Here is a 13,206-nt window from a genome sequence, read left to right on the forward strand (position 1 = left end):
GTAAATCAATTACCACTGAGTCGTCACCGTTTAGCTGCTTAGGTTTAGAATAATAAAGAGTAGTTAGTGACCATTATTTTTGGTCACTCAACTTTCAATACAGTGACCACTATTTTTGGTCACTAAGACTCTAACACAATGACCATTTTTTTAGTCACTAATAGTTATTTTGATATGAAATAAAAATATTTAATTTTATTCATGGTTTAGTGACCGATTTAGTGACCACCATATATAATTGGTTATTAAATTTGTAGGATTACTAAAATTCAGTGACAACTAAATTTTTGGTGACTAAATGATGTTGTTAGTGACTAAATTTTAGGTTGTCACTAAAAATTGGTCATTAATAAGAACTTTTCTTGTAGTGACAGAAAGAAGAAAGAATAAAGAAGGAAAGTAAGAAAGAAGCAACATGTTTGTTGAATGTTAGCAAGAATCAGTAAGCATGAAAGAAAGTAGCAAGAAGAAAGAAGAAAAGAAAGAAGTAGCAAGAAAAGAGAAGCAAGTAGCAAGTCACAGGAAAAGGAAGATATCAAGCAAGAGGTTTGTAGCAAGTAGAAAACCAGAAGTCTATAGCAAGTAGCAGACAATAGCAAGTATAAAGTTTCAGGTTTGTAGCAAGTAGCAAACAAGAACGACTGTAGCAAGAAGTAAGAACGATTCTAGCAAGAAGCAAGAAGAAAATGCAGGAACTATGACAAGAGGAAGAACTGTTTTTTTCTATGATGAAGAAAAGGGTCAGGAATGATAAAGATTACGGGGGTGAATGTTCGGTAATCTTGATGGGTTAAGTTGGATCACATGTATGGATTTGAATGGGTTACTCCAGTTTCTTTATGCACAAGTTGAATAATTAGGACTTAGTCTAATGAACGACCTGGTTTGGTGGGTGAACTGAGTAGTCCTATCTTTGTGTTTTACAGTTATTAGTTTTCCATTTTGTTAGCATGATTAATAATATAAATAGAGTAGAGTTTATCTTCTATTTGTAGTGGCACGCATGTATTTTATGTTTCTATGAATGCGTAAAACAAAAAAATTAACCCACCTTGGATCATATGTTGTTACTTTTACTGTAAGTATTGGTGTCTGTTTAATCCTGTGCAAAGCATGTTCCAACATATTGAAATAAGGAGAGGTTCGGGCCCTCGTTAGGGAGTTTGAATCCTTTGAAAACTCTTTTATCAAGCGCCTCCTCCATGGCAACTCTAAGGCCTTCAGTAGCAATTAAGAAAAGAAAGGGGGATAGGGGTCCCCATTCACAAGTATCGACACCATTGCTGTCAAAAAAATAGCATGGATCCAAGCTCTCCAAATGCTTTCGAATCCCATCTAACACATTATATCATCAAGGTAACTCCGATTTAGAGAGTCGAAGGTATTGTTGAAATCAACTTTGAGCATCAACATCTTCCTTTTAGCCCTTTTCGCCCAAGATATAGCTTCGTTTAAAATAAGAGGTCCGTCCATAACGTTCCTTCCACTTATGAACTCAGTTTGCTCCATGCTGATGACCTTCCCTATTACCACCTTCAATCTTACCGTAAGGGTTTTTGAAATGATCTTTGTGATGCAACCAATTAAATTAATGGGTCTATATTATGAGAGATCAGTGGGTATGAGGTTTTAGGAACTAAGGTGATGAAAGAGTTGTTGCTTCTAGGGTTGATAACTTTGTGAACACCAAAGAATTGGACAACATCAGTCACGTCAAGGACGACAACGTCCCAATTTTTTTTATGAACTTGAAATTGTACCCATTAGGGCCAAACAGCGGAACGAATTTCATTAGGGGTGAAAGGTGCCTCAAGCAAATCCATGTCTAATTCATATAGATAGTTGAATTTACGCCTTGTTCCCGAGTTTTTATATAAATTCATTAAAGGAAAGGGAAGGAAAATTTTGACAGAAAGAAAGGGAGGTGAAGGAAAACGTTCATTACTCTGTGTTCCCGAGTTCGAAGGAAATGAAAGGAAAGAAAAAGAAAATTTTTAGTTTTTGTGTTCCCGGGTTAGGAGGAAAAAGAAAATAAAACTTAAAATTTTCCTTCCCCTCACTTTCTTCCCAAATCCGCCCAATTTGGGAGGAAATTTTGGAAAGAAAATATGACTTGAAAATCCTTCCCCTCCCCTCACTTTCCTTCCATTAATGAAACTCGGGAACACGATTTTCCTTCGACACCCCTCACTTTCCCTCCGTATCCTCCCATTTCTCTCCTTAAGTGGAACTCGGGAATAAGGCGTTAGAGCTTTTGAAAAAAGGTCTGAATGGAGTTGGTTCGTGATACTTTAATTTGAAAATTCCACAACTTTACCTTGAGCTCTATTGGATTAGAAATCCAAACCCACTTTTTTTTTTGTATGTTTTTAATGTTATTAATGTGAGTACATAGTGAAACCAAAGGTGGACATCCAATATTATTATAGACTTGATATTGTGTATAAAAACAGTTTAGGTTATATTCATCAAACTAACTGAACAGCTGCCAGTGAAAGCTTGGATCTTGCTAAGACGATTTCTTTAAAAAATATATATATCTTTTATCTGTGTAACAACTGAACCAATGACTATTCATGAATCAATTTCATATGGATTCCAAATTAGAGGAATATTATAGTGAAACTTTGTTTAAAATGGAAGAAAGCAATATGCAACGTGAAGGAAACGATCCTATGTGGATTTTTGTTCTTACATCCACCATTTTCTATTATATAGGAACGAAGGTGTTCTTGGCTCAAGGTCATTTGTTCCTTTCCACTACAACCCTTCTTCTTCTTTTTTATTTGGTTGTTTTTATTAGGTTGTAATGTAAATAGTTCATCTACATCTATCTCGATGAGTTGTCTATCTAAAATTGATGTTCGATGAAGAGAAGAAACAGATCTTTGAAAAGTGGGTTTTATGATCTGATCAAAAATCAAACTTATTTGAACTTTTCTGTTATTCTCTATTTTCTGGAAAAAGTTGATCAGCCTACAACAATTGTTGTTGAACTTTGAGCTAATCAAACCAAATTTAATTAAATTAAGAAAATAAAAAATAAGAGTAGGATAGTGATTTCTATATAATTTTTGATATCTTTCTATACTATGTTTTTTTTTTCTTTTTTTTTTCTTGCTATGTTAATATCTATTTATCATTGCTTTTATAGAATTTTTACTACCGAAAACCTTATTTGATTGATCCTCACAAAATCGAAAATTTTGTGAAAAAACTATTGTAAAGACTTGTCATCTGCTATGCAACCATTTTGATCTTGTGAAAAAACTAAATAACATATCTTGGAGAATTTGTCATCCTAACTATAAAGTCAATACTATGAAAACAGGAGTTCGGTATCATTGACAAGAATACTCCGTTGGATCATATCAGTATTTCGAAAAAGAATAAACTTTTGTTTTAACATTAAACTTGACACGTGAAAAACAGAAGAGAGATGACAATAACATATCCATAAATAGAAATATAGACAAATTTTCAACTTTCAATTGCTTCACTATTTATCGAAACTCTTGCAGATGTTTACTGGGTTTAGGCTTCAAGATGCAGATTACAAATGTAATAACAAATTTTCAATATCAACAATTTTGCACATAATTTCAAGTTACCTCTTCAATGGCCGATCAATCCAGACCCATCACCGGCAACCGAGGTCACTCCGGCGCGACTGTACACCCTTATGTTTTCCGGCCTCCGAATGCTCCACAGAATCAACCCACATTCCACTCTAATCCAAACGCGTCAAGACTACGCGCCACCCTACACTGTTTCATCATCATTCTCGTCGGCTTTATCATCAGCATCGTCATCTTTATCTTTTTTTCCTGGATGTTGTGGCTCGACCTCAACTCACGTCATCCTCTGTTTCGTGTAGAAACATTAACCCTATCCAATTTCAGTATTTCGTCGAACTCACTGATTTACGGCGAGTTGGACGCCAATTTCGTTGTTCGGAACCCTAGTCTGAGAAATACTCTTTACTATGATCAAATCGAAGCTGATCTCTTTTACAAATCAGATTTAATTTCAGTGGCTATTCTGTTGCCTTTCATGCAGGGAACCAATAATGAGACAGCGATTAGGGCAACCTTTGCTTCTTTGACAGGGCATGTCGATGATCGAGATCGAGATAGCATCATCAATGGTGAGAAGATGATAAAGTTTTAATGTGCTGATGATAGTTAGGGTTAAGCCTAGTGTTTGGGGGGTTGGAAGGACGACCTTCAGGGTTTATTGCCATAATTTACGAATTGGGATTTCTTCAAAAGGTAATGGTGGAACTCTGGTTGGTGGTTCCGAGAAATGTCCGGTGGTTGTTTAAGCTCACATAGTTTTCAAGGAAAATTCTGGTTTTCTTTCAACTAGTTGGGGAACCCACGTTGCGGGGTCGGATGCGACAGGTCTTCCAGCAAAATTGAAATATGAACAAAATAACTTTACATAGGGGTAGTTTAGTCACGAAACTGTTAACGATAACAAAAACTATACGTATTTTTTTTGCTGATAAAATCAGTCAATTTTAGCCCAAAAAAAAAAGTTGGATTAGATTTTACACTATATTAGAGTTCTTTTCCTTTGTTTTTTATAAAATTCTAAATATTCTCCTTTATCAGACATAGTGGTATTTGATATCACTATGGAGAGGTATGAGGTAATCAAGTAAATCAAATTTCTCATAAGTTTCAAACATTTTAAATGATCCAACTAAAGTTTTTAAAATGCATTTTACCAACTTAATTGTAAAGAATGACAACTAAATACTAATTTTATGTAATTCACTTAAACACATAATCTTATACCTGGTACATGTTTCTAGCAATCATTCATTTTATACCTAGTACATGTTTCCACAATATGCAAATCCAAGTATCCACTTTACTGTGATATGATTCTTATTAGTTTTGTAATACCTACAATAAAAAGGAATTAATTAGGAGCAAACTTTTTTAGCATAATAAAAATCTCATTACGTCCACAGAACATAGAATGTACTTTCAAATTTGATTTAGAAAGACTCTATCACCTGTATAATTCAATAATTCAGAGACGATTTCAGCATATTATTATCCAATGTTGGCAAAGGAATAAAAACAAAATGCAAAGTATATTGCTATTTACTCAATTTAGTACTTAAATATATTCAGCAACAATCTGAGTTCAAAACCGTTAAAATCAAAAAAAAAAGACTAACTATAAAAACGGTATGCAAGAGATGTGTCAGCCAAAATTGTTAAATTCAAATTTTTTTAAGTATAAAAACATTATGCAAGGGCTTTTTCGTCCAAAACTGTTAAAATAAAAAAAAAAAACTACCTATAAAATTAGTATGCAGGGGCAGTTTGGTCTAAAACTGTTAAAAACAATTTTTTTAAGTTTAAAAACAATATGCAAGGGCAGTTTGGTCCAAAAATCTTAAAATCAAAATTTTTAACTATAGAAACGGTATGCAGGGGCAGTTTGGTCCAAAAATGTTAGAATCAAAAATTTGTAACTATAAAAATAGTATCTAGGGGTAGTTTTCAGATACATTTTGGTAAATAGTTCTGTAACTATAAAAACAGTATGTAACATATAAAATATATATGTTACAGATAATTACCATACGAAGGGAATAGAGTGTTTACAAAGATTAGAAGAGTGATAGGAACGTACTGGTCTTTGAATCTAGCAAACCAATTGAGCCGGCAAAGCAGAATTCAACGGAGAAGGCAAATGTAGGTGTGGTTTCCTGTCGATGTCCTCCAATCTGTAGCAATCGATTCCAAAACTTTGTTAATACACCCGATGAGGCTGATCTAAAACCGATTGATCTGAAACTACCTGATTTGAGTAGATAAAGATTTTGTCAGGAAAAAAATCCCCGATTCCCAAACACCGCTATCACCGGCATCGGAGACACGACCGCATAAAAAACAAACAGACGTAGCTTTGGTGGTGTAGGCGACATGCGACGGAGGTGAAAGAGTATTAAAATCTCACTTGGATACCGGGGCCACCTATTGCACGTGTCCATGGAAGAAGATGTTGGGAACTTCACCAAAAAGAGTTGTTGGAAATATAATCAGCAGATGTCACAAACCTGATTATGCAATTATGGGGAGTCTGGTGCAAAGTTGTAAGTGTCTTAACCCTGAAAGGTAAACAAACAAAAAAAATCAACTACACGTGTTACCCTTGGTAAAATGCAACTTGTAAAAACAAATCAACAACTTTATTCAACTCCATGTAAACACACACAACACATTTTAGTTTTCTTAACTATGATTTTTTATCGTTTGTGCATTTTTTTTTTATTAATTTCGTTAACCAAATTTTATTTTGATACTAAAATAATAGAAAATTGTTACGATACCAAAATAGAGTACATGGAAATGTGTAAGGAGTAATAATAAACACAACTACACAAGTTGAAGGAAGTAGAAAGTAGTTGTATACGTAGATATCAGAATCATGATTCAAAAGCATCTGTTTATCATCAAAAACAGTTATCTATTCTAAATTCTAAAAAACTATTGTTTTTAATGAACTTGTTTAGATGGACTAACAATTGAACTCATACGAAGTTGCTAAACAGTTCAACGGTTAGAGCTTATCAGCTATACAAAATGCCATGCTTACAATCCCCACTTTTATTGGCTATGTTTGTCATGTGTTACAAATTTACACTAATCAGTCAAAACTCATGCTTGTAACGGATAGTGGTAAGTTATGCTTATTATGTCTTTCAAAACTTTTAAAATTGTTAAATAACTAACAATTTGCAATGTGATTTAATAAGTAACATGTAATCACGAATGTTCTTTCCAAAATTGTCAAATAAATTTGTGATGAGCATTGATGCTAAAGAGTTAAGTTTCGATATTAAATACCTCCATCGTGGTCTCATCGGTACCTACCAAATTTACCTGGAAATCAGCAGTTGAATCATTGTTGCACAAAGGTGGAGGGATATTTGGTCCTTTCATGATCTCAAAGGCAAGAATGGCAGCGAACTGTATGAAAAAGCAGATTAATAATGTTGAAGTATTACATGAAGGAATATTATGAAAGCAGTGATTTGATTTACCATGTAATAGTCAGCATAAGAGATGATTGTTCAAGTGCTATCATTATCTACATGAAGAAAGTGTTAATCTGATGCTTCTGGTACGTGACAACAATTTCAAGACAAAAACTATTACTACAACCCTATAAATCCACCGAGTGATATAACAATTAGCATGAAACGATTTTATTACTTAGTTTCTCTAGTGGAACCCCAAAATTTGATTTTTATTAAAAAAAAAAACAATTATTTTTTTAGTTACTGTTTTTGATTCAGTTTCGGTTCTTTTACACAACCCCAAGTAAAAATAACTAATATTATTACTGCAATATTATGATTTTTGTAATATATTTTATAAAAAAAAAATAAGGAAAAGTGGCCGTCACTTAATTGGGTACCAACCTGATCAAAGTTTTTTGTGCAAAATGCACACCCATGGTCAAACCGTTGACCAGCCAATTCACAATCTTCCGGTTGATCCAAGACCCATTTTGACTGGTCAACAGATGGCTGACCACGGTCGAATTGAAAGTCCCAGTAAAATTCAAAGCCAAACCACTTACAACAATAACATACCTTCCCTCAAACATATATTAAAATTGAAGAACATAACTATGACTTTATGTCGAAGAAAATTTTGTGATTCAGCGTGTAAGATGCTATAAGCAAGAAAACTTACCATATATCATGGAATGTAATGAGTAAGAATCATTCCATTCCTCCATCATTAATTTATTCCGGTCTATGAAAGTAAACAGATCCTAGCAAAATCCAACACAAAACAACAAAATAAGTAAATATTTTAGTAAAATTACAATGGAACTATTACAGTAAGCACCTAAAGTTGTTGTAGAGTTCTTCAACTCAGTTTTGGTCTGTCACATAACAACCCCCAAAAACGCAAATTCAGTTCAATTACTCCCTCATCTCTTCTTGTAATGAGTAATAACAATTCGAAAAATCAATAGCCTTTCATATAACAACTCAATAAAAAAAAAACAAATAATTAGTAACAACCTGTACATGTTTTTTATGCTTTATTAGTTTCAATCCGACCTATGTTGATGTCCACATCAAAGTTGCATAAGAATGTAGAAAACAGATCAAGTGTCACTCACAAGGGAAATCATCTGATCACATAAGAAAACCCTCGTACACTAAAGCCCTGCACAAATGAAGTGACAAAACAAAAACAGATGAACCAAGCAGAAATGAATCTAAAAAAATTCCAAGTTGTAACCTGATAGATCCCAGATGAAGAAGATTAAGCAAAAGACCGACAGCTACCTCCACCGGAACCGACAAATTGACTGTAACTATTTTTAATTTCAGCAACGTTATAAACAGACAAAAAATTAAAAAATGTTTTTTTTGTTATTTGGTTTAGACATTTCTTCAAACAGGTGGTGGGCATAGATACGAAGGCACACATAGAAACGAAATTAACATGTAATCAGAAGTAAAATCCACAATGAAATGAAAGTAACATGGAAACTTACAGCCATCAAAGTCGGAGGTTTGTCGACAGGTTCTTCTCCACTGGTGAGAAACAGTGCTCAAATCGGGGTGAATTCCAAATTTAACCTGAAACACAAATACAGAACATAAGAAAGCATAATTGCAAAATCCATTACTGCATCACCAACATCTACTGGCTGTAGCATTCATTGAACACGTTTTTTCGATCCTTTTCTAATTCCTGGAAGTGTGATCAGGTTTGGGGATGCTTCCATGGAAGACCGTTGGAGTAGCTGGTGTCCTCCGTTTTATTGTCTCCCCAAAACACTTCCTGTAAATGTGTCCTGCATCAACTAAAAGGAAGTGACGCATGGTGGTAACTGAAAAGCGAGAAAGGTTAGTGGCGGTGGAATCCAAGAAGAACAAATGCGTGAATCGGAACCTTCGGCGGTGGCTTTACCGGGGAAAACACAAAATCAAGAAACTGAATATGAAGGCAAGATGGAAAATCGACACCGATTCAAAGTGAATCATCACCGTCCCAAGAAGAAAAAATGTGTGAATCGGAACCTTCGGCGGTGGCTTTACCGGGGAAAACACAAAATCAAGAAACTGAATATGAAGGCAAGATGGAAAATCGACACCGATTCAAAGTGAATCATCACCGTCGGCCTCACCATCACCTGTAGCAAGTAGAAAACGGGTCAGTCTATCGGTGGCGAAGAAGAAGCGAGAAGTATATAGTTAATTACCCACCGCAACTCCAAAGCACCACAGCGGAAGTGAGAGGACTACAATCGCTAGCAACAGATGAGGGCCCAACATCACCACAGGCTCGCTTCCGCAGACCATCCATGACCAACGCAGAACGGAAAAAACCATATATGCAGCAAAAAATAAAAAACAACAACCGAAGAAAGAAGAGAAAGACGTACCTGCAAGAACAGAAACGAAGAGAACAAAGAAAACGGAGAAGATAGATACGGCGAAATACAAACTAAACAGACCAGTCAAAACACAGCTATCTAGGATTGAGATAAGGATAACAGAAGGAAGACACGTGGGATGAAGTTTTAGACAAACAACAACAAATACCCAAAACCCAAAATAAACACATAAGGGATCAGTCTTGCCAAAAAGTACAACACTTTACTATTCAAATTGGGGCTCTTCTTTAATACATATATATATATATATATATATATATATATATATATATATATATATATATATATATATATATATATATATATATATATATATATATATATGAATTTCTCAATTGAACAAGACTAAAAGTAGTGGTGACACTCTTGACACCTTGCCACATAAGTATTTTTAATGCCACATCATTTTTCTTTGTTTAACACTTACACTTAACATTTTGTAAGGAGTGGTAACACTCTTAGCACTCAATTTTTTGTATTTTCTTTTTTTTAATTTAATTTAATTACTATATTTTAATAAATATATTTTTTCTATTTATTTTATGTAATTTAATTTAATTACTTTATTTTAATAAACAAATAATTTTTATTTAGTACACAAAAAAACACACTTCATTATTAAAACATGATTTAATACATAAAAAAAACACACTTCATTATTAAAACTCACTTCATAAAAAAAACCACACACTACAGCAACGGGTCTTCCTCCAATTATTGGTCTTCCAATTCGTCTTCTGCTGGCATATTTAGATCAAGATTGTCCATCGTCCAAAGATGATCGGTCAAATGGCGGCGAAGATCGGTATGGATTACTGCACTCTGAATTATCCTCAATCTTTACATCCATTCTTGACCACCATATTCTAGTGGTTGTGTCTCCGCGATGACTTCATTCTCTACGTACTCACATATCGCGTTTCCTTCATGTTCTAATATCATATTATGCAATATGATACATGTATACATCACCTCTGTCATATTAGAAATATCACAAAACATGGATGGTTTTGCAACTATCTGCCAACGCTTTTTAAGTGCTCCAAACGCTCGTTCAATATCTTTTCTTGCTTTTGCTTGAACTCTCTTAAATTTGGCTCTCTGAGGGTCATCCGGACATGACAAACTTTTAACGAAAACAGAAAGGTCAGGATAGATCCCATCCACAAGATAGTACCCAAATTTGTATTATGTTCCTCGCAGTACAAATGACGAATCTGGGGCAGTACCATCATACACTTTGTTGAATATTGGTGAATTATTGAGAATATTAACGTCATTAAGCGAACCGGCACTACCGAAAAAGGCATGCCGGATCCACAAATCTTGTGACGCTACAGCTTCAAGTACGACCGTGGGATAATGATAATTGCCCTTTGTGTATTGTCCTTGATATGCGTTAGGACACGCATTCCATCTCCGGTGCATGCAATCTAAACTTCCTAACATCCCAGGCAAACCATGGACATTTCCATGATGAGCATACAATTGTTGTATGTCACAAGCAGTAGGCCGACGCAAATATCGTGGACCATACAAAGACATGACAACTATGCAAAATTCATGAAGACTATCTCGGGCAGTACGTGCAGACATTCTAAAACTCTCGTCTAGTGCATCAGGGTGGTGCCATATGCTAACATACGAAATACAGCAGTACATTTTTTAATTAGATCAAAGCCTAATGTACCTCTTGCGTCTGCGCATTGTTGCATATACTCAGACACTGAAGTCACACCTTCTACAATACGCATAAACAAATCTTTATGCATCCGGAACCGTCTGCGGAAATAATATCCTTCAAAGAGAGCATTCTAGTCAAAGTAATCTTGCATGAGACATTGGTGGGCCGCTTCACGCTGTCTTTGAATATATCTTCTTCGTTTATGTTGATCGTTGCTTGATCCAATGTTGTTAAGATGTTGTTGTAGCATATTACGTATGGAAACGACCGGCTGCACTACATTATCAAGAACATCGTCCGCTGAAGATGACGAAGACGACATTGAAGTGATTCTTTGATTTGAAGACGTGGTGCTTTGCTACTGCCTGGAGTTAATGTCTTATCTATATCAACTGATTCTTTGATTTGAAGACAAAGTGGCATAGATTCATGCATAAATTCCATACATATAAAGACAAAGTGGCATAGATTCCCAGCATAAATTACATATATATGAAGACAAATGGCATAGATTCCATGCATAAATTTGTCTACATATATACACGATTCCCTGCATAAATTTGTCTACATATATAATTCATTTACCTTTTTGTATACACGATTCCATATATATTTTTTATGTATATGAAGACAAAACTTTATATATAATTCATTTACCTTTACCTTTTAATATATATATTACATTTAACTTTATATATATATATATATATATATATATATATATATATATATATTAAATAAAAAATGTTACAAACACTTAAAATTTAAATAAAAAAGATAACATTAAAAAAGATTACATTAATAGTCGACGAAACATACGACTTAAAAAACTACGACTTAATAATAGTAGACGGAACATTCGACTTAAAAAAACTACGAATTAATAATAGTAGACGAAACACACGACTAAAAAAAACTACAACTAATCCCAGGTGTATTCTTTAGCGAGATTCCGCTTGGCTTTGTTAATAACCCGACGTTCCTCCTCGGACAATTAATCTCCCATGGGTTTTAAGTAAAGTTCTAACGCATGATTTTTTTACCTTTCTAGCACGGTTTATTTCTCTTAACTTTTCCACTTCCAAAAAACCCTCAAGCTTATCGTCTAACCCTTTCATTGTGTTTATTATCTCCTCCGCTCAGTCGACGAATTTTGTACTCCTTTCAACTTTCTTTTTGCTTTGTCTCGTCCCAGAGGACGAGTTGGAACTTCATAAGGACAATCGTTGTTGAGGTCAATCCCCCCGATATGTGCATCAGAAGATTGACTGTGGGTGGACTCCGAAGTTTTGCTTCGTTTGGACATCCCCACGTAATCGTCTGGACTTTTTAGATTTAGCCATTTTTTATTGCCCTTCACAAGTTCCCAAAAGGATTCATTGACAAAAGGTTTTCCGACTTTGGCCTTGTAAATCTTTCGCACCTTAGCCATGACATCCACCTCTGTTACACCGCTTTGGGGATTTTTTATCGCGTTCATGTATATGTCGTTGAACTCCATTGCACTAGTAATCTACATCTCTTTTAAATCTCTCAGTGTAAAGTAGCTTCATATCGACACCTGTGATACAAATAAACTTGAGTGGGTCAGGTTGGGAAACTTGTTAAGTACATAGGGTTTTCAACCCACAATAATATAGTAATTATGTTTAAACATCAAACAGTCAACCCAATTACCCATCCCCATTATCTTTTTACTTTTCAGGATCTACCCTAAGAATCAGTTATTCCTCGTTCATACATTCCTAAGGATTATCCTAAGGAATAGGCACGAAGTCCATCGTCGCCAGGGTTTATACAACAGACACTAAGTCCATAGTCGCCAGGGTTTATACAATAGACACTAAGTCCGTAGTCGCCAGGGTTTATACAGTAGGCACTAAGTCCATAGTCGCCAGGGTTTATACAGCAGGCAGTAAGTCCATAGTCGCCAGGGTTTATATCGTTTATTGACAGTATTATTTTCGAGAGTCCAGTCGCAATACATGTTAATGGGTTTTTAGAGTACACCGGGTGAACACATCGTTCACAACACCTACAGGTTGCGAGCCTGCTAGTGTTCCACTGGA

The 13,206-nt window shown here is 34.9% G+C and overlaps 1 long non-coding RNA gene across 17 annotated transcripts; it reads right to left on the reverse strand.

Annotated features, from left to right (window-relative positions):
- Window positions 1–3,469: 3,469 nt before the first annotated feature.
- Window positions 3,470–9,507, reverse strand: LOC145167466 (uncharacterized). 17 transcript variants are annotated; one of them, XR_013741165.1, is made up of 12 exons: window positions 9,263–9,507; window positions 8,548–9,189; window positions 8,066–8,358; window positions 7,887–7,977; window positions 7,728–7,809; window positions 7,070–7,116; window positions 6,909–6,995; window positions 6,083–6,133; window positions 5,824–5,999; window positions 5,656–5,749; window positions 4,803–4,913; window positions 3,470–4,405 (listed from the first exon to the last, which is right to left on the reverse strand). It is a non-coding gene; the product is annotated as an uncharacterized LOC145167466 (long non-coding RNA). The 17 variants fall into 17 exon arrangements; XR_013741173.1 differs by lacking the exon at window positions 3,470–4,405 and having other exon boundaries at window positions 4,741–4,913; window positions 8,167–8,213; window positions 8,289–8,358; XR_013741172.1 differs by lacking the exon at window positions 3,470–4,405 and having other exon boundaries at window positions 4,741–4,913; window positions 7,887–7,980; window positions 8,167–8,213; window positions 8,289–8,358.
- Between the last annotated feature and the right edge of the window lie 3,699 nt (window positions 9,508–13,206).

The sequence above is a fragment of the Lactuca virosa genome, chromosome 3, assembly GCF_052849685.1.
Source record: "Lactuca virosa cultivar CGN04683 chromosome 3, Lactuca_virosa_CGN04683_v6, whole genome shotgun sequence".
Taxonomy (NCBI): domain Eukaryota; kingdom Viridiplantae; phylum Streptophyta; class Magnoliopsida; order Asterales; family Asteraceae; genus Lactuca; species Lactuca virosa.